The sequence below is a fragment of the Bidens hawaiensis genome, unplaced genomic scaffold, assembly GCF_021521415.1.
Source record: "Bidens hawaiensis isolate Kalapana, Puna unplaced genomic scaffold, B.hawaiensis_p1.1 tig00006390_1, whole genome shotgun sequence".
Taxonomy (NCBI): domain Eukaryota; kingdom Viridiplantae; phylum Streptophyta; class Magnoliopsida; order Asterales; family Asteraceae; genus Bidens; species Bidens hawaiensis.
The window spans coordinates 1,510,506-1,532,357 of record NW_027491431.1 but is presented as its reverse complement, the minus strand read 5'-3'; the positions used below and the strand labels follow the sequence as shown (position 1 = coordinate 1,532,357).

The following is a 21,852-nucleotide window of genomic DNA, read 5'->3' as shown; positions in this document are numbered from 1 at the left end:
GAACAAAACCCTCGTTCATTCAATTATGTTTGTGAATGTTCGTTAATTTGTTCATGTTCATTTGTATATGCTGTTCATGAAAGTTTTTTGTATAATTATTTATTTTATCTAAGTGTTTTAAATTATTTACTTTATAACCTCTAACATAAAATAGGAAACCATGTTCTAACGTTGATGAATACGTCGATATTATACAGTGTTAATCTTCTAAACTCCGCCAATTTTATTTGTGTTCGTTTGTTTTCGTGAACACATTTATTTTCTTAACAAATGAACACGAAGATAAAATCTCATCCGATTAGCGTTCGTGAACACGTTATTTCCTTAGCAAACGAACATGAACAAGGCCTTGTTCGCGTTCGTTCGGTTCGTTTACAGCCCTATTGTTAAGTAACCATTATTAAACATATAAATAACTAGAATAATTGTTATTTCAGTTCTGAATTAAAATAATAACGTTACAAAAAATGAAGTAAAGTAATAACAACTACTATAGTAAAAAAAATGTAGAGTTATGGTAATTACTCTAATTATAGATATGCTTATTATAAACTGTTTGTATTTGATTCTTATTGAGTTTGGTCGATATCTCGTTTGTTTTATTTTTGTTAATTGTGAAAGGAAGACCGTAGCCAAATATATTATTTCTCATTCTTATTTGTTTTATTTTTTCGTAAGAATGTAAAAATAACTTATGATGTAAAATCAAAATCTTACACATTGCGCTTATATGTAAAGAATTAAATTTATATAAATATGGTTTATGTACTTTGTTAGGCTTCCAGATGGTTGATGATAAATTTCATAAAGACGTAGGATTAAAACTAAGAACTTTTAGAGGATCGTACCATTTTTCATAGTGTTGTCTTCTCTTGGGGCCGGTGGCTTTTGCATGATACATTCTTGTCTTCACTTCCTTTCAATTTTTATTTGTTACTAGGTATACTTTTCTATCCTGTCATATGTTTGTTGTTTGTCGCTTACTAATGTTATTTCAATGCTTATTTTTATTTGCTCTTTATGTACAGTCTCTATGTTTTTATATAAGTATACTTTTTATAGAGATGCGGGTCTTACAAACTCTATCCGAGATATGATTCGCCCAAATCCTAGAATCTCAGACACTACTAATAACTTTGTTATGGATGAGGTTTCTACTCCGTATGGGTATGGTTGTTTTATGTGGGAACTAAGTTAATTATATTGGTTGGTCCTCATAAATGTGAGGTTATGAGTTTAAATCCTTGCAAGTGTAATATGAAAGTGAGATTTTGCTATTAAAAAAATCAATAAAACTGTAAGGCAACTTAACTAATTATTCAGAAGTTATTTTCATGAGGTATATTCTTCGACTTGACAGTAACTAAAGCAACATGAGGTATTCGGGTTTGACCCAAGCATGCAATTTCTAGCGTGTATTGTTACTTAACCCAAAAACGCTTGCGATATTCAGAAAGTGCCAATAATGGGAAGATATTCCTATATAACGGATAATGTAGCATGCAGTTCCTCATCGAGGCTCCAGTCATGTTCTGCAAAATTGTTTAATTTGTTAATAGAGTGATTAGCCAAGTGTTTCGATGCCCATATATTCGAAGTAAAGCTACCTCTTGGGGAAAATCTCCATTATCCATCTGTGCGTTAATCAAGATCTTAGCCGCTTTGTGCAATGACGCCGAGTCTCTTTCAGCCTAGTCATTAGCCCAAAACCGAATGTTAGTTGCTTACAAGTCATGTACGCGATAACCCCTCACTCACCACAACAAATATGTAGTTCACATAAATTATGTTTTCTTTCGTTGCCCAGTGAATTGTATAATTTGGGTGTGAAATCATGACACGACATGAACCAATAAACCAATTATGGGTTTAGGTTTAGCACAAATAGGTTTGGGTCAGCTTTAAGTTGAATATAGACACCTAGGAACATGTTTAGCTAAACACATTGTGTTCTCGTGATTGGTTGTGCTTTCATAGTTTTTTTCGTATGTGTTTTATACCATAACTAAAATTATAACATCGTTTCGAGTTAAGTTATACATCATATAACTCGTATCCACCTTTCAATAAAAAACACTAAAAATCAGTTTGAAATTATAATAAAAAGTTAAAACCGTTAAATTTAGGGGATCACTAAGAGCCAATTTTTTTTTATTTGGAACAACCAGTGACGATAAACTCAATTGAGATTATTATTGTCCAATAGCCTTTAGTTGAGATTATTAAAATCCAACAAACCTTTTTTTTAGGAGTGTCAAGAAGCAAAAAAATAAAAACATAATAGAAAAAAAAAAAGAAACTAAAACAAGATTAAAGTCTTTGGTTAAACAACTACTATTCGTGTTAAACAAGGTGTCTGACATGATCTTCGGGTTTATATCGGTCTAACCCGTGAACACATGACACATTTTTAAAACCCCTGGTGTGAATTTTTGTTAGCTTATTTGCACTTGTAACATTTAAAAGAATATGATCTCCCTTTGCTTCATTTGTCCTAACCACATTGTAGACTTGTAGTATACAACGCAATGTACAACGCATACTTCTGCGTAAGTGAAAATAACATGTGTGTTTTAGCTAACTTGTGGTCGTGACTAGAGAAAGCTAGCAAACCTGTCCGGCTGACATGAGACCGAGCATAGCCCACGACGTTTGCACTATGTTAGTTCGATTTCCAGCTAACGGTGTGTATACTTCACTAGGACACGATTTGTAGCTCTCGCCCCAGCCACCTTCTTCATTTCGGGTTGAAAGTAAAAACTTTACCCCTTTACGAACCGCTTGACAATTGCTATATGTTTTTCCAGCTGATTCTAAGCCTCCTAGCGAAAAAAATGTACCATATATGAAACATATCCCCCAATAGCCATACCTATAGATGTTAGAAAGTTTTTAGATACATCTATACGTGAAGTGAAAAAGAGGCATCCTCATTAAATAAATAGACAACTGCGAGAACTGTATAAACACTTTATGTGTTGATATGCATATACTGTGATAAATAAGACGGTCGTATGACAACATAACGGCCTGTGTTTCTTTTTCTCAGTGTTTCTTATTTATGCGTATAAATGATTTTTATGGTTTATGAGATTCTCTATTTAAAACTGATTATGTATAGTTCATAACATTACCACGAACCCTCTTTCCATTGGGTGTTCTCTAGATAACGCACTGCTTTCGCGACCGAATTATCTATTTCTTTCTCTCTATACCCGGGGTGCAACCGTTTGAATGCTATGAGAGCTTGCATCACAGAGGTTGTGCACTCAACATGCCTGATTTGATCACCCGAAAAAAAAAATTAAGGATCTACAAAAGTTCGTTAAATTTAACGATTCGTAAAGAAACTTTACTCTCGTTCGACGACAATGTCAGCGAACATTTCCGAAGGATTCAACATCTACATGTAAGAACACAAAAAATGTTTTATATACTAACATATCAGAAGCCTTTAACAGTGAAGTTCATGTACCTGTAAATATGGTTGTGGGATTGGTGGTTCCCAAACCGCGAAACCTCCGTTTGTCGGGCTTTGTACATAAAGTAGAAAATCGACCGCATCATATAACCGCCACGTATCAAACTTTTCGCCCCTCAGGCATTTCAGATAGCAACAATAAGCACTGCAATATGTTTACCATCAAAACAATATTATCTCCAAAATACGAAAAATGAACATAAAACAAGGTTAAATGATCACTTTGAGTGCCTCCCCAGTGCAATCTGAGACGGGCCAACCATGATCTTGATCCGAAAATGTCCATGCCCCTTTGCTAAACTGTCGGCACATTTTACTGAAATCACCGGTCGGGTTTTGCCTAACTTGTGATTCTTTGAGATAGAAATGTGCTTTTTTAAGGGAATCGCCGTATTCATCAGGCATGTTACTTCCGAAAATTGCTTGAGTTGCAAATGCGGTGATCCATAACTGGCTACCGAATGTTTGGGACTTCATTCCGTCTTCTGCTAGCCATAAGTAATCGGGGACTCGAGCTAGGTGATGCTTAAACTCATCCCCGTTGGGGTTCTCGGCCCACCAACACATCATTTGGAATCCCTATTTCCATAAAAGGAAGGCGGGTTCATAATCGAGCACAAATTATTGTTGATTAATTCTCTGACGGTTTTGCGACAAATAGGCCATCCCATATCTTAGGAAATTTACAAATGCAAATTTCGGGTAAGGCGTGTCCATCAGTTAGGTTTTTGTTTTATTCGGTCAAAGCAGAAAACCGAACCGAACAGGATTCAGGTAGATCCAAAATGAAAATCGAATTTGAATTCGATCAGTTTTAACCGAATAACCTTTTTACCTTTTTAAAACTTTTTAATTTTTTTTAGTTATTTATTATTGGGTTGAGTTGGGATAAAAATATAATTTATTGAGCTAAAATGATTACCATTTTTGTCATTCAGGTTGAATAAAAATTCAAATTTTGTGAAACCAATAACCGAATCACTAATTCCGTTTCAGTTTAAAACCTAACCAAAAACGAAACTTATAATTCGTTGTGGCTTTGATTGATTTTGGTTCGGTTTATCTGATTTTAAAGCACATAACGAACACCCATAGTTCTGTGGCAATTTGCGAAAAATTTTTCCATGTGGTGCATCGAGACGCAAATTGTCGCAAATTTTGCGACGAATCTTTTCACTCTAATCGTCATAAATCTGCAACAGAGATTTGTGACGATTTTTTACTGTCATTTATCTGTCGATAAATATCAAAATCAAATCCAGTCTGTTTAGTCAACCGTACATAAACTTCACTAAATGAGGTCAATACAAGGTCAACCATAGGCATTAGTAGTAAAAGACTAAAATCATCTATATACGGTCAAACATTAACTAGAAAGTTGTGACAGCTTTGCGACGGTTTTGTCTACCACAATACTATAAGCACTGATCCCTATTCATTATCTCGACACATACTAGTACTAGTAGCTCACCTTTTCGATGCTTGCCATGGTAATGTACCGGCTCTCTTCTGCATTGTAACGCGTCAACTCGATCGTCCTTTTGAGGGCTCTTTCTCTTAGTTTGGTAAAAGGCCAGTACTTGAAAAGCGGTTCACTCAAATAATGAAGACCATCCCATAACAAATCTTGGACTATTGAATGAGGGTAATACAAATCCTCCTGTAATAAAAGAAAATCACAAACACATTTGTGACAACATAGAACACTTTTTATAGTATAGTCGTTCTTGAGTTATTTGATATCGACTTGTTAAAAGCTTGACTCAGGGTGGACTTAAACTGCAAGCCTGAGCTCGAATTATCTCACGAACCTACACGTGCGCCTATTAGTTATATATTTTTTTAGTATGTTTTAGGTATTTATCTAATAATTGTTTTATACAAGACCGTGAAAAAAATTTTAAAAATCATATATATAATGTTATATATAAAAGTTTTATTTAAAAGTACGTATACAAATAATTAAAATTTATATAACATAAATAATAAATAATAAATAATACACAAGTCGAGTTTGAGTTTGAAAACTACCCAAAAATCGAGCTCGAGTTTTAAAAATAACATGCTTAGAAAATGACCATTTAACAACCTTGCAACATCTACGGCGTTGTTTATTCCAGTTTATCTCGTTGTATGGCATGGGATAAATCTCTTGGCGTAGTTGAAGAACAAGATTGGTGATCGGGCCATGAAATTTTCTTCCATATAAGTATGACACCGGCATGTAGACCGTTCGACAATAGCACCACATTTTAGCTATAACACGGTCAAGAAAAGAGATGAGATCAACTAAACTAATTTGGCTCAGGCCATTGAGCATTTGTGACTATAAATTAGTCGCTAACTGCATTTTGTGACCGACACTATGACTGTGGCATATCTCGTCAACCGTTACTCTAAATTTAGCGACTGAAAACCTGTCTTTATATATGTGATCGTAACCACCAGGGACCGTTTTTACTTTTATTAATTAGTTAATTATTTTTTTAAATATTTATCGCGTATTCAAGATCTCTTTTTATTTATTTACAAAAACATTCATGACCAATTAGAAATATTTTCTACCGCTTTCATTTTTTTAGAACGACGACTTTTTTGTATTTAGACTATCGCACTCTCCAAATTTGGAGAGCCCCAATGCCCCACTTTGGCCAGACTATGTTGTCTTAACCAGACCCACATTGGCTTTAGAGTTTGGCTTAAGCGTTCCCTGGGAAAATATATCGCCGACTGCCACTTTTATTGTATTCCTTTTACAATTTGCAATCGTTTTCATCTTCATTTTCATTTTTGATATTTATTTAATTTTACACATATATATGTGTGACTGATTACAACAAGTCACAAAGTTAGCGACAAACCGAGTTCCAGTCTTCGTTACTCATGCAATGTGTACCTGGATGAAAGGGTAGAGCTTCTGGGAAAATCCAAAATTCTGGTGGAACCGGGTTGCATCCTTCCCATTCATACACACCAAGTACCTACACACGTTAATTATAAGCATTCGAATTCGCAATTGGTTCAATCAAATAATTAATTATATATACATAACGAAGAGCCTATATAGGTGAAATGGGTGCCTAGTATGTTACCGAGAGATAAAGTTTGCCCCAAGAGGGTAGGTAAGTCGCACCACCATGGTCGAGTATCCACTTCCTGGCTCGAGTGAGTGCCACATTTGCATAATCATTTTCTTCACCGAGTAGTCGCAGGGCTACGTAGCTCAACACGGTCACAAACATGGTGCTATGCCCTTCAATATGAAATCCCCACCCTCCATCTTCACCCTAGCATCGATCAATATCACCAACGCCGATCATCTACGCAAAATTATAGAAAATGCATGTAAGTATTATATGAAGTATGGTTTCTTACTTGATGATTGTAGATAAAACGTTTCATCTCTTTTTTGTGCTCCTTTGTTAAATGTGTATCTATGACTCCACTTATGTAGCAGATAATAATCTGCACATGTACGTAAGTGTTGTTAATAACTTGTTGAAACCGACTAGACCGCCCAAACAAAACCAAACCAACTAGGTTGGCCGGTATAAAAATTATACGGTTTATTATGTCGTTTGAAAATTGAAACCAGCCGTATAAACTCAACCAAGTGTTTAACAATTATTATTTATCATTTTATTTTTGAAATACAGAGTTATTTAACAATCCTTATACATTTTTAATTTTCTTTTTTTTTTGTCTAAAGCCCGCTAAATTGCCAAATTAAACCGAATTGTTAAACCGCCAAAGCTGAGCTAACTAACCCGCCCAGTTCAGTTTTCCTTTCCAAAACGGTAATTAAATGGTTAGACTAAAAATTTTGCAAAAAACGGTTGAACCGGATGGCAAACACCCTTAAATTGTAAACTTAGTGGTTTAACGATTTGTCATTTGAGTGTGCTCAAACATGTATCAAAAATCTTGAAAAGAATATGTAACATTCTAGGAAAACCCTATATCAATCAGTCATGCACAGGAGAGATACAACTCATAAGAAATATCCCGCCTTATATACCACCAAAGTGTTTTGGGCGAAATGGCTGTTGATGAGGGGAGAAATTCAGAGTCAACTCACTTTAGTGGAAGCAATTAATTACATATGACCTCGTGGAAAGCCTCCGCTCAACAACCAAAAACGGAGTTGCTTATGTTCAAAACGAACAATATTGATTGATATTGAGGACCTTGATATTACAAAATAATATTGAACGGCTCGGTTTTGACCCTAACACTTTATGATTCTTGGTGTTAATTCTTACCATATATAACTAGTCGTAAGATTTTCATAAGCGACATCAAATGAGACATTAGGCTCAAATGGTTTCCATATCTTTACACCAAATCGAACATTACACGTTTTAGTGACATAATGAATTATTTTAACTTACAAGTGGAGGAGTGAAGAACAAAGGGCCAGCATGTTCAGTAGCCCAGTGACCATCTTTTGCTTGGATTGCACGAATTAGCCGAACAGCTTTTCTCGTTGTCGTTGTCACGGCTTCATAATCCACGTTCTCGTCCTCTTTTAACCTCGCGGGTGGTATACTCAGTACATCTATTCCGTTCTCCCTGATCAACTACACCAGGTAATCCACATTATTAAACATAATGTAAAAGGATACTTCCTTTTGTCGCTAAATATATGTGTCCGAGCAACAATTAACAACAACAACAATAATCAACAACAAAATAATAATGGTTTTCTTGTAACTTTGTGGTTTTCTCTTGAACCCTCTCAGGGTATATATGCATAGATGATTAGTAGCTTATTTATACCTGATTATAATTTATAAGAAACTGCTTGCGTCACGTATTAAAGTTCTGTGATCCTGATTTTTTCCCGCTTCTCTTAAATCACCCGTTCATATTTATAGTAATTAAACGTAGTATATCAATATCGTTTTATAATTCTTAAATCTTTATATAGCAAATTAAATATTTTCTTTATTCAACTCACGTGACCACACGAGTTTCTAAGATAGCAATACAAATAAATAGTTAACCAAGTATAAGAAGAAAATTGAGACCTTATTAATTTGAAGACCTGAAACAAGTGATTACGTGCATTTGAGAGTATCATAATCACATAAATACATAATCTGTTTTGAAAAAAGAACCAGAACTCTCCTTTATTAACCATCACATACGAGGATATTTGAGTGATCAATTTTACCTGTATCCGCATAAGTAAATCACCGGATGTTTGAAAACCCTCCTTTTTTCGTTCTAGGAAATTTTGGCGTGCGTTTTCTACTTCTTGTCGTTCTTCTGGAGTTCCAGCATCTGGGTCGAACTCCCAAAATTGACGACCAACAAAGTTGTTGGTGGTAATCAAGTAAGGATCGTTACCTTCGGCTATCTTCAACTTCCACATTTTTCTTTTTGTTAATTGATGGCCCAAAGAGATATGTTGTATCATGCAATAGGAATGAGGATGTGTTTCTGGTGTTTTATAGGGTTTGTTTGTTTTCCTTTATTTTCATTTGGTGTAACAAACTAGGGTCATAGTGGGGGAGTTTACTCCTTTAAAACTAAAGTGATTATTACTTAAATTATAAAAATATATTGGATAGTGTAAGTTATTTGGTAAATGAATGCTTGCCTCCTTATTCTCATTCCATTGAATATATAGATACAAAACAAATCTCCTATCATAGATGGAGATATCATCAAATCAATCATACTAATCTATACCATAAACATCTCCTAGTATTATGGATGGAGATATTAACAAATCAATTATACCAATCTATACTATAAACAATATTATCTATTACACCCCCGCAGTCGAAGCGGGAGGAGGGCGAATGCTTAGACTGGAGCGAAAATCTTCGAAAAGAGTCCGAGGTAGTCCTTTGGTGAAGATGTCAGCCACTTGGTTTCTGGAAGGGACATGAATAACTCGAACTAGGCCCTTTTGAACATGCTCACGGACAAAGTGAATATCCAGCTCAATGTGCTTGGTTCGTTGATGTTGAACCGGGTTTCCGGAAAGGTAGATGGCACTTAGGTTATCACAATACACAATCGATGCTTTGGATAGGGGCCGATGAAGTTCAAGAAGTAGATTCCGAAGCCAACATAATTCGGCCACGACATTAGCAAGTCCACGATACTCAGCCTCAGCACTGGAGCGAGAGATGGTTGACTGACGTTTAGAGGACCAGGAGATCAAGTTGTCGCGCAAATAGACACAGTATCCGGAGGTAGATCGACGGGTGTCGGGACACCCAGCCCAGTCAGCGTCGGTATATGCTCGAAGATATAGAGATGAAGTGGAGGAGAGATGAAGTCCAAACTCGGAGGTGCCTTGAAGATACCGAATGATGCGTTTTAAAGCGTTCCAGTGAGAAACCCGAGGAGAGTGCATATGTATGCAAATCTGTTGAACAGCATAGGTGAGGTCTGGTCTGGTGAAGGTGAGATATTGCAATGCACCGGCTAGACTTCTATAATTAGTAGGATTATCAAGTAAGGGCCCAGATTCACTGCTCAGTTTGCTGTGGGTGTCAACGGGTGTTGTGGAAGGCTTGCAAGAATCCATGCCGGCACGATGGATAATATCTTTAGCATATTCTTGTTGGGATAAAAATAAACCGTCACCCTGTCGTGTGACGGAAATGCCCAAAAAATGAGATAAAGGACCTAAGTCCTTCATGGCGAATTCCCCTGCAAGGATGGACATTAGCTGCTGGCGAAGTGAGTGAGATGAGGTGGTGAGGATTATATCATCCACATATATGAGTAGATAAGCAATGTTACGGCCGTGGCGGTATAAAAATAAGGAATTGTCTGATTTGCATTGAGTGAACCCTTGTTGAAGAACGAAGTCAGTGAACCGCTGGTACCAAGCTCGGGGAGCTTGTTTAAGTCCGTAGAGAGACTTCTTCAGACGACAGACATGATCTGGATAATCCCGGTGGCGGAACCCCATTGGTTGATACATAAAGATTGTTTCTTGCAGGTTCCCGTGAAGAAAGGCATTAGTTACGTCCAACTGATGAATTGGCCAAGAGTTAGAAAGTGCTATAGTAAGGACGGTCCGAATGGTGGATGGTTTAACCACGGGACTGAACGTTTCACCACAATCGACCCCAACCTGTTGACCACGACCATCGCACACCAGCCGTGCTTTGTACCTCTCCAAAGTGCCATCTGACCGAAACTTGTGTTTAAACAACCACATACTACGTATTATATTCATGCCTGGATGCCGAGGAACCAATTCCCAAGTCTCATTTTTAAGCAGTGCACTAAACTCAGTTTTCATGGCATTGTGCCATTCTGGTATGGACAAGGCAGTTGTCGGGGATTTGGGAAGGGGGGCGATAGTATCTGTGTGGAGGTTAAGAACCTGTTTTGGTTTAGAGATGCCATCCATGGCACGTGTGCGCATGGTGCGGGTGGGGGCCGGCGGGGCTGGGGGTATGGTAGGAGAGATAGGTGGGTTCGGTTGTATAGGTAGGGAAGAGGTGGCTGTTGGTGGGCCAGAAGCAGGTGGGCTGGCTGGGGGTGGGCCAGAAGCAGGTGGGCTGGTTGTTGGGGTTGAAGATTGGCTTTCAGATTGGAGACGAATAGGTGGGCCGGGGGAGGGTCCGGTATGCGGTTGGCCTGGTGAATTGTCCGCAGGAGAGGGAGGAATAATGTGAGACCAGAATGAGGGGTGTAGAGGTGGTGTTAGGAAGGTGTAGTCGGGAGGTGAGGTTGGTTTTTGAATAGAGAAAGGATATATGGATTCCTCAAAATAAACATGGCGAGATATTAACATTTTGTTGGTGTTGAGATCGAAGCATTTATACCCGCGGTGGTTCAATGGGTAGCCGAGGAATACACAAGGTTGGGAGCGGTTAGTAAGTTTGTGGGAGGTGGTGGGAGGAAGAATGGGGTAGCATAAGCACCCGAACACACGAAGGTGGTCGTATGTGGGTGAGACATTATAGAGGAGGGTGGTGGGAGAGAGGAATTTGTGAGTTTTCTTGGGAAGGATGTTAATAAGATAGGTTGCGGTTTCAAGGGCGTGATGCCAAAAGGATGGGGGAAGAGATGCTTGGGCCAAAAGGGTACGGATCATATTATTAATGGTGCGGATTTTGCGTTCCGCTTTACCATTTTGAGATGACGTATGTGGGCAAGAGAAACGAAATTGTAAGCCATTTATGCGACAAAAGGTCATGAAATTGTTGTTAGTATATTCAGTGCCATTGTCACATTGAAATTGTTTTAGCTTACGTTCAAATTGAGTGGTAATCATGTTGTGAAAATTTGTGAAGGTAGCATACACATCGGATTTATGGGGGAGGGGGTAGGTCCATAGAAAATCGGTGTGATCGTCTAAAAATAATATATAATATCGATGTCCACCGGTACTCATAACCGGTGAAGTCCACAAATCACTATGGATAATGTCAAATGGCAAACAAGATTTATTAAGAGAATCATAAAAAGGAAGTTTGACACTTTTGCCAAAAACACAAGATTGACAAAGTGCATTGTTTGTTTTGCTAAAATTAATAAATGAAGACGACTTCAACGAGTGCAATAAGTTGTCGCCCGGGTGTCCAAGGCGTTGATGCCAACGGTCTTGGGTTGTAGCCGTGAGAGCTGTGGGGGAGTGCAAAAACTTGGTAAAGTTGGCGGTGAGGGGATATAGGTCGCCCGAGCTATTGCATCGTAGGATAGGTGCTTGCGTCTTCAGATCCTTCACAACAAAACCAAACGGGTCAAATTCAATAGAAACGAAATTGTCCGTTGTAAAGCGACGAACGGATATGAGATTTTTAATCAGGTTGGGTGAATAGAGGACATTATTGAGTTTGAAAGGTGGGTAAGGTGGGGGTAAGGTTTGATTGCCTTGTCCAAGTACCGGAATGCTCATGCCATTACCAACTATAATAGATTTATTAGTGCAAGGATTAAAAATAGACGGGGAAAGATTACCTGACTGTTGCATATGCCCGGTAGCGCCGGTGTCCATGAAACCAATCGGATCACCTTGTTGATTCAAAGACAGTGTATATAGAGCCTGCGCGATGTCCGTGGGGGATGGTCGGTAGGAGGCCAAGTGAGCCTGAGCAGGGGCCGGTCCTAGAATACCCGGGGAGTTGTGTGGGCGTGGTGTGGAAGGGTAGGGGCAGGGTGTTTGGCTATTGGTGGTCGGGTTTCCGGGGTGGTGAAGGAAAGAGGACCATTGGTTAGTGGCCCAGTTGTTGGGGAAGATGATGTAAGGGTGTTGGTGTTGGTTTTGGTGAGGTTGCGCGCTACGGGAGCGGTTGGCTTGAGAGTGCGAGGACCGGCCGCGGCCTCGTCCCCGAGATCTGCCACGACCACGGGAGAAGTCCGGGCTGGTTCGGGCTGAAGGGTTGTCAGGAGATGGTGAGGGAGAGCGAGTTTGAGTGTGAGTGTGGAGGGCTGTGGCGGCTTGGGAGGCATGGTGCATGGCTTGGTTAGCTTTGGTTGTTTCATGCATGCATAATTGAGACCTGATTTCAAAGAAGGAGGGTAGGGGTTTGGTATTTTGCAGGATGGTGCTAATGGTTTCATATTGTTCCGTGAGACCGGAGAGGGTTTGGAGCACTAAGTCCTGTTCATCGACAGGGGCATCCACGTTGGTTAACTGATCGGCGATGACCTTGATGGCTTGGCAATATTCCTGCATAGAAGAAAAGTTTTCAAGACGAGTGGTTGCGAACCTTTGTTTGAGGAAGAGAGCCCGAGTGGCTTTGTTGTCTTGAAAAATATTCTCGATGGCCGTCCAGGCTTCAAACGCAGAGGTGCGCTTTTTGATGATGGTTTTCAAGAGACCGGGAGAAATTGTGCCATAAATCCATTGTAGGACAATGGCGTCGAGGCGTTCCCATGAGTCGGCTGCAGGGGGAGGGGGTGGTGCTTGCGTGTCTGTTGAAGTTGAGGAGGTTGGGTTGGTGGGTTGCGGGCGTGGTGCCAGGTGGTCGGCCACCAGGAAAGCCGTGCAATGGTTCCGAAATAGCTCCGACCAGATGTTGTAGTCGGAAGCATCGTTGTCCAGTGTAATGGGGACAGATGTTCGGATGTTGGAAACTGTGGCAGCCGGGTGCAGTTTCTGATCGGCCATGGGACAGCGCCGAGGAACGAGAGAGGAGAAGGGTGGAGATGATGTAGGGGAGGCGGCGGAAGGGGTAGGGTTAGGAGGATCGGGAATAGGTTGATACCATGTAAGTTATTTGGTAAATGAATGCTTGCCTCCTTATTCTCATTCCATTGAATATATAGATACAAAACAAATCTCCTATCATAGATGGAGATATCATCAAATCAATCATACTAATCTATACCATAAACATCTCCTAGTATTATGGATGGAGATATTAACAAATCAATTATACCAATCTATACTATAAACAATATTATCTATTAGATAGCAACTGTTTTATGCATATGTTTTATTTTTTATTTTTGTTATATATTATCATATTTATATTTTAGTACTATACCGTATTATATCAACCTATATTCATTTTTTTTTTAATTTTGCCTGGTCGATCATTCGACGAGAAACATTTTTGTAATAGTTAAATTATCTTCTGTAACAAAAGATGTTTGAAAGAGATGTTAATAATCCATGGATTTTATAAAAAAGGAGAACATTTTAGTTTCTAAACATTTGATACCATGAACAGTAGTGTTACATGCACTTAAGTAAAATACACCAAATAATTAAATGAATAAGAGAGAAGATCAAAGGATTATTATTGCGGATCCTTAGCCAAATAAGTTCAAGTAATCGCCAACGGCTATATACCACTATTCTGTTGTTAACGATCTTTTAACAACCAAACTTCTAAATGAACACTAACGATCCATGCAAAAACTTCACCAATTATTAAAAAGAATAACTAGAACACCCTTGAACTTTAAAACTCTGTTAACTTCAGTGAATTAGTAACATGACAAGTCCATCATTAGTCCTCAACTTTTTCGTTCTTTTTTCAGATTTTCAACCAATGTCTTCCACCCTTTAAATTTCTAAAATGCATTATTCTAGTTTTTTTATGACGATCACCCAAACCATCCTTGAGAAATCATATATAGTGGGCACAAAATACCTTGCAACTCCAAGAGAATCTACCGTTGTAGGAACTCGTAGATCAAAGTAAACATAATCTAAGGTTCCTCTTGTTGTATGTTTCCCTTTACCAAACTGATCTCTTATTTAATGATTGTTCAAATTAGATTACATATGAGACCTGGTCTAATAATTTAATTGGGGCTCAGTTATGTTTTTCTTAGAGAACAAATTAGTTGCCCTAGTTTTTTCTATATATATTAATTAGTTTTAGAGCCTGTATTACACACGGGATAATTCAAATTATAAAATTATAAGTAAAACAAATAATTACATAGCGTATATGAAAAAAAATGTATTACATCTATGCTTGTATCTATACAATGTGTACATAAATTGATTTTATTTATATCACAAAATGATTTTTTTTAAATGAACTTAATAAAAAAATGCTCGTGCAAAATCATACCTGAGAATGCTTCTTTCTATTGAAAAAATCATTCTCGGTGTCATATATGTATAATTGAAAGAATTTTGGTTATGAACTAATAATTTCGCATTTTAAAAATAAGACTTCTTATACGATAGTAGTTCTAACCACTCAATCTAAATACAAAAGAGGTGTTATCTTTATTGATATATTTATTAATTTACCACCCATCAAAGGAAAGTAGGATATTAAATTGTAGCAATGATGTTCTTCAAGAACTATGTTTTTCAGAGCTACACCATAAAAAAATTTGTGATAAGTTTCAGAGGGTTTCTCGACTTTTTCATAATAACAACATAAAAAATAACATGTTAACCCATTCTATTTTGTGAATATTTTATTTTATTTGAGCATAGTTTTGCATGACATGCTTCTCATATGACGTTTTGATCACCATTGAAGGAAAAATTAATGTTGACATAAATATTTCAAATTTGATAAAAGTTAGAAGCATTGATAGGCATGGAGGTGGCATGTCGAAAGTGTTTGCAATCTTTTCTTAAATTTTAATAGTTGAGGGAAAAATAGTCAATTTGCCAAATCTCGAACCTTTTGATTATTTCAAAAAATGCCCTTAAAAATAAACTTGAAACCCGAATTATGTTTAAAATTCTAACTTTCATACTTTTGACATTTTAAAGTCAACACTTTGAACCCATAACAAATATGACGATAAATCTATTTTGCATTCTCAAACTTTTAAAAATACTCAAAATAAAATTTTCATTTTTGACCCGTAACAAATTTTGACCTAAATATAGTTAGCTTGTACCAAACAATTTATTTCCCAAATTTTGACCCATAAAATCAAATTTAACTTCCATGAAAACCCTGAAACAATTTTCATTTGAGAAACATGATTTGTTGTTGATTTTTGGAATTCATCAAATATTTTGAAATATATAGTAAAATAATATGTTAATATTTATATTTATAAAAATATATAGATATTATATAAATAAAGTGTCAAAGGAAAGTGAATAATTATTGATTTATTACATATATTAGGGTATATTAGTTTTGGAGGGAAAAAATTATGAGAATTAACCAAAACATGACAAGTGTCTCCATTTATTTTACTTTATTAGAATAGGTTATCATGTAATTAATTTTAATCTTTGGTTCTGAGCTAACAAAGAAACCCTAGTTGTAGCCCATGGATGTAAGGCCCACACTAGCGTCGAACCACGTTAAAATTCTTGTATCATTTGCTATTTTTTGTACTGCATGTTTATATCGTTTGTGTGTTGTTTCGCTTCCGCATGCCGCTTTGTTTATAACAAGTGGTATAAGAGCTTAGGCTCGTTGAACACACGGTTGGTATGCACTGAGACGATTCACGGAAGTTCGTTTATCCTGTTCGAAGATCAGAAGTTCGGTTAGGTTTTTCGGATATTGGTCGGTTGTTGGGGTCGACTAAGAGGCGCTTTGAAGACGTGACGTGTAAATTTCGAGGTCAGTCGCTAGGGTTGGATTTTCTTTTCTCTTTTCGAAAGTATATTGCATCACCGTGAAAGAAATAACTATTATGTCCTACTGTCCTAGCCAATTGGAAAGAAGCATTTAGATTCCTTTGTTTTCTTGTTATGGGATTTGCTTTGTAATCAAGCCGCCGACATAGGAACCTAAAGTCATAATACTATTATTGTTTTTGGGTTTTGATCAACATTTTGGGTGCCACTTAATTAGAAACCTTGGAACCTTTTATTTAAATTTTGTTGGATTTTTTGTTTTGTTTTGTTTGATCGGTTTGCTTAAATGATTAGAAAGCGAAGCAGCATAATAAAAAATGTGATTGCTTGAGGTTTGTTTGGTTGACTAGTCTCTTGGTGTAAGGGCTTTTGGATTTGACCAGGTTAAAGGTTAGGGTTTGTTTTCAAGTTCAGGTTTTGCTATTAATTATCAACCGTGTTTTGGAGAATCGTGTTTTGTGAAGAACAATTATTTTGGGTCAGATTTGTCTGCAGGATATCAATGGATTACTATTTACAGTTTATTTATAGTTTTTGAGTTATCGGTTATCACATGAACAAATTAGTTCTTTTGACAGTGTTCAGTAAAACACCAGTCAAGTTTAGGCATGTGCCATTGTTGTACCTGTCACCGATCTTCGATCTATATTTCCTGTTTATTAGTGTATTAATTGAAGCGGGATGGTCGTAATAGGAGCGCTTATCAGTTATTGGTTTTGGTTGATTGGTTTGTCAAGGGAACTTGGATGTGGTACAAATGTGGGATAAACTTGCGAAAATGGAACCAGCGGGTTTGGGATATTTTTTGAAATTAAAGAAAGGAGATGATTACTCTTGTTTGACGAGGAGTGTTACTTTCGGTATCATGAAGACCGTGGTTTTATGGTATGATGGGAGCTTATTTATTAACTATGATGATTCATCTACGGTTAAAGTATTCATGTTGTTTGTGCTGGTGACAACACAAGTTAAAAAAAAAGAGCCTAGTGGCAAGTCATGCAAACATCAAACTATTGCTCATTCGGAAGAACTTTCAGTTATAGTTTGCATTAACTGATTGTGTGTACGGCCATATAACCCTTGGTACTGCTTGCTTTCCATGAAAGTTCTACTACTGTTATAACCGTTTGTTTGTTAATTGGTTTGGAATTGTGATTGTTACTCCTTGTTCGTTTGGGACTATGAAGTTTTATCTTGTTAAGTGGTATGACATTTGAGGGGATTTGGGATCATGTGCTAGGTGAAGACATTTGTCGGGGAAGTACAATTGGGGATTCATCTCATAAAGTGTTGGTTTGGCAATGGGTTAGGATAATAGGGACAATGAGAGTCTAGCAGAGTTAACTTGGTGGGGCTACATGAAGGTGTGGACATTCTTTAAAATCGAAGTTCAAAGATAGGAAATTCTGCTTTTGAGAATGTCTTGGGATTGATGCATTGCGACTCATTGGAAAGCCCTGCGACTCTTAGGTTCAAGATTCGGGTGTGATTCATTTCGTGTTACCCATTGTAGTGAAGTATTGGTGAATTTGTTGAAGAATTTGAGAAGGTAGAGGTTTATGTATCCCTGGAAGAAAGGAACCATCTTCCGAGTAGTAAAGTCTTGGCTCGCTGAATCGGGTATAGCTAAGTGGATTTGTTTTATAAGTGTGAATCCTGGAGCCATAGACATGTCAAGCACATTCGAAGGTTTAAACCAGGTTAGGGGTTTGGTAATAGTGGGAGCACGAGACTTGCTTTTGGTTTGAGATGTTTGACTAAACAATAACTAATGTGTAGTCTTGAGAGCTAACGTACCCTTTGATACGGGGTTCTACCAGATACTATACTATGTGCACGGGAGGCACACTTGCCTATTGTATGTAGTAGAGTTCACGTAATAATCTTTTTATTTATAAGTTTAAAACGATAGCTTGTGTAAGGTTAAATTTCAGAAAAATATATACTAACTCGCACACATCAAATACAACATATGGAAACTTAACTAGTCGATCACAACTTATTTTCATGACGTATATTAGACATGATAATTAAACAACTATGCGCATTCGACTACGACTTAGAATTTATAGTGTTACTTAATTAGTCCATAAACGTTTGCGATATCCAGCAAGTGCTAATAATGGGAAGGTGTTTAACGGATAATGTAGCATGCAATTCCTCAACGAGGCTCCAGTCAAATTCTGAAAAATTGTCTAAATTGTTAATAGAAGTGATTAGCCGAATGCATCAATGTCTGCTTGAAGTTACCTCTTGGGGGAAATCCCCGTTATCCATTTGTGTGTTTATCAAGATTTTCGCCGCTTTGTGTAATGGTGCCCGATCTCTTTCATCCTAACGTTACGCCAAAACCAAATTTATTAGTTGCTTACAATTAAAAAACACAAAAACATTTCGCTCACTACAAAAAATATGCAGTTTATAATTTGTTTTCTTTGCTGCTTAATGATTGGTGTAAGATTCTCAGATGACATCAATCTAACACAAAATTCGTGGGCTTTCGTTTTGTCTGAACTATTTAGGTTAATTTTGGGGATACGGATTGTGTTCCGGCATGAGCCATTTCTTTATCATTTAAAAAACCATTTTATTTGATAATTAAATGACCGAGTATTCCAACAATAAGGGAGAAATATGCATCAGTTTTGTAACTTTATCGCACTTACAACATATATTAAAACTGTTGCCGCACTTTTTATGTTTCGCTTGTACTGAAACTACTAGGGGTGTAAACTAGTCAAGTCAAATTGAAGCTCCTTTAAGTTTGAGCTCGATTTACGTGTAATGTTTTTAGCTTAATGCCTATTCAGCTTGTTCACAATTAGTTATTTGAATATATAAGTACTTTCATATACATACATATGACTATCTTTTTTATATTAACATGATTGATAGATTCATACAAAAAGGTTATTTTTATCATGATCATAATATAATAATAATAATAATAATAATAATAATATACATTATGTAATTATATGTATATTATGCTCAATAGATTTTATTATATTTCTAGAAATAATACGGTATATAATAAACCATAATACAAGCAAAAAGAAAAATTAGAGAAAATAAAACAAATAAGTTTTCATCCCATACTGGTGAAGGAAGGAAAATGAAATGCTTCCACCTTGGTATAAATATGAAGGTGAGTTCTTGTCTCATATCGCCAGATTACAAAATTTGTAAGCTCTTCATAAGAAACAGAGCTCATACGATAATATTTTTGTATGACAAGACACCATCAGTGCTCCTAGCGGAGGGTGCAAAGCATCCGACGCGCACAGGCTCGGGCTTGGGCGAATTGCAAGGGGCGTAATGTGGCGCTTTGCACTTCGCACGCTTGAGAGTCGTCTTATTATTTTTGTGAAAGACTAAAATTTTTAAATATCTTCCCATCGTGCTACGTGACGGATTGTTATACGCCTTGTCGCGATACGCGAAGGCTTTTGATTATCCAGAAAACTTTTGCGGCTGTCGCGCTACGAGATGAACCTTTTGGTAACCCATCGCGATACGCAACGTGGAGGTTATGCTGACGAAACACGTTGCCTGCCACGTAGCCTATCTAAGGCTGACCCGGCTACCCTATAGGTCTTATCGCGCTACACGATGACCTTATTTTAAGGTCGACCGATACGCGACCGACCTTGAAATCAGCTATAAATAGGAAGGAAATCAGCCTTCATTCCTTCTCATTTCCCACGATTTCTCTCTTGTTTCTCATATATAGAGGCATTAGTATAATACACGAAGCGGTCTTAGCGATACCCTCTCCGATCAAAAGAAGCCTTTTGTACACGAATACAAAGCTCTGTCTGAACAAGGTAAGACATTGCGCCATCGTGTAAAGTTTCTACTCTCGTGATTATCATTATGATTATTAGGTTTATACTAATCTAGATATACTACATTATATTTAACCTAGGTGTTTAACACTAGGAAGCTTGTTAATTATAAACTTGCAAGGTGAGACATTCGAGTTATTGTACAACACATTTGCGTGAGACAACTGGTTTTCCAATACTGTCATGATGATTATTAAACTTTTAAACTTATCAAATTCATGATAGATAGTCCAAAAGCTTTCAAGATATTTTCAAAAGATTTTAATTACATTATAGTGGTTAAGTCTCTGTAGACTTATGGGATGGTTACTACTGGTATTGTAGGGTTTTGTTTACAAGGCTTTTCTACTGGGCTATTACACGTTACTTATTGGACAAGTGTTAGCAAATAAGTAATTTGACCATAGTCATATATACGGTCGAGTGACAAGTACCTTTTGGTAATTTGTAAGCAGACAGATGTAAAATCATCTTAATGCTGTAACGATAAAATATGTTATTGACAAATGGATGTACTCACCAGTATTTCCTGCTGATAAAATATTTTTAAACATGTTTCAGGTGACTTGTTAGAGACACAGGAATGATGTCTGTGGGCTTTCAACTTAAATAAATGGTTTGTCATAAGAATAAAGAAATGTGCTTTGTAAATTAGGGTGTAACCCTATAAAACTTATGTTTGTATAAAAATGAGTTTTAATCCCAGTTTATGAAATAAAAATCCTGGTGTTTTATAACTCTGATTAATTTTCCTAACCACGGTCCTGGTAAATTTTCCGCTGCTAAACATTTTATTAATAAACACCGATATCGTCGCTCGATGTTCACGGATCCCCTCCCGAGGTATAGGATCTGGGGCTGTGACACAGTCTTCTAGGCTTCCAATCCTAGATAAGGTTAGCATTTGAAAATTGGATTCGAACTTAATTGTTTAGTGCCGGCTTGATTCGAGTTTTTAGCGGGCCGATCTCGAGTGGTTTAAAAGCGGACTGGCTCATTTACATGCCTACCAAATTCATTGTAGGATTGTAGCATAGAACATACCGTATTGGGTATATTTTTAGAAAGTGAAAAAGACAAAAGTGCGTGTATTTAGCTAACTACGTATGGCTAGAGTAAGCAAACCTGTCCGGCTGCCATGAGACTGAGCATAGCCCACGCCGTTTGCAGTGGCGGATCCAGGAATTTTTTTTGGGTGGTGCACTACTTTTATATGTTTCAATTTCACCGAGTCGGGTATATAAAATTCCGGGTCGGTTTGAGGTTCGGGTCGGTTCGATGGTTCGGGAAAAGTTCATTACATAATAAAAATACGATAAAATAATAAAAGAGACATCATCATTGGAAATTAAAAAACACATAATATCAATACAATAGTCTTTATGAATTAAAAAAAATTCTTATAGTTGTTCCCTACGAGTCTTCATCTTTTGAAATCGTTGCATTACTTCTTCAACCGAAACTTGTTGGAGGAATTCCCTTTCAATGTAACAAATGCAAGAATCGTTCATGTATTT

The 21,852-nt window shown here is 37.1% G+C and overlaps 1 pseudogene across 1 annotated transcript; it reads right to left on the bottom strand.

The window, feature by feature from the left end:
• Window positions 1-1,266: 1,266 nt before the first annotated feature.
• LOC143632461 (dammarenediol II synthase-like) lies at window positions 1,267-8,890 on the bottom strand (annotated as a pseudogene). The gene is made up of 14 exons (XR_013153520.1): window positions 8,658-8,890; window positions 7,873-8,061; window positions 6,857-6,946; window positions 6,574-6,768; window positions 6,378-6,462; window positions 5,571-5,737; window positions 4,953-5,141; window positions 3,704-4,060; window positions 3,476-3,626; window positions 3,357-3,403; window positions 3,135-3,278; window positions 2,614-2,872; window positions 1,608-1,691; window positions 1,267-1,532 (listed from the first exon to the last, which is right to left on the bottom strand). The product of XR_013153520.1 is annotated as a dammarenediol II synthase-like (transcript).
• Window positions 8,891-21,852: the final 12,962 nt, after the last annotated feature.